Raw genomic sequence first — 698 nt, 5'->3', positions numbered from 1 at the left:
ATTTGTAATCTCTATAGGCATTGTGAATATGGCATTGCTGATACAACATCCAAAGTGAAAACTGACGCCAATATGAACCAAGAGCCAGTGCCAATACATGAGTGCTGAAAGGATGTGAAAGTTTCTAAAGTTTTGCCAACTACAAATGACCACATGAAGACAGATCTCCAAGCAACAATAATAAGAGAAAGTCATGTGAAAATAATCTTGCCATTTCTTGTGAAGGGTTAAATTTTGTGCATGACAATAACAGAGCTGAAATAAGAGGAAAAATTCTTCTGACCCATGAGGTGCCAAACAAAAAGGAGGCAACAGAGTTGTTGATAAACTGCATGAAAGGAGACTCTGGATGTTCTCAAAAATAGGGTAAGGATAAGGGCTAGAGTTAATATTCTGTTAACTAGGGAGCAATGTTTGGCAAAGAAGAAACCAGAGTTGTCTGTCCAAGGGTCTATAAGTGTGGATTGTGGGTCTTCAGTTTCCTAATCTGTAAAATAAAGATTATCTCTAAGATCCTCTCCTGGGGTAACTTTATATTCTCTATGAAATTTGAAGTTTTTGGGGGCAGCTAGATGCAGTGAATAGAGCACCAGCCCTGGAGACAGGAGGACCTGAGTTCAAATCTGGCCTCAGACACTTAACACAAAACTAGCCTTGTGACCTTGGGCAAGTCACTTAACCCCAACTGCCCTTCCTTC

Source organism: Petaurus breviceps, unplaced genomic scaffold, assembly GCF_028583685.1.
Source record: "Petaurus breviceps papuanus isolate PSGF00001 unplaced genomic scaffold, PetGlider_PUasm1.0 90376, whole genome shotgun sequence".
Classification (NCBI taxonomy): domain Eukaryota; kingdom Metazoa; phylum Chordata; class Mammalia; order Diprotodontia; family Petauridae; genus Petaurus; species Petaurus breviceps.
This window is presented reverse-complemented; position numbering follows the sequence as displayed.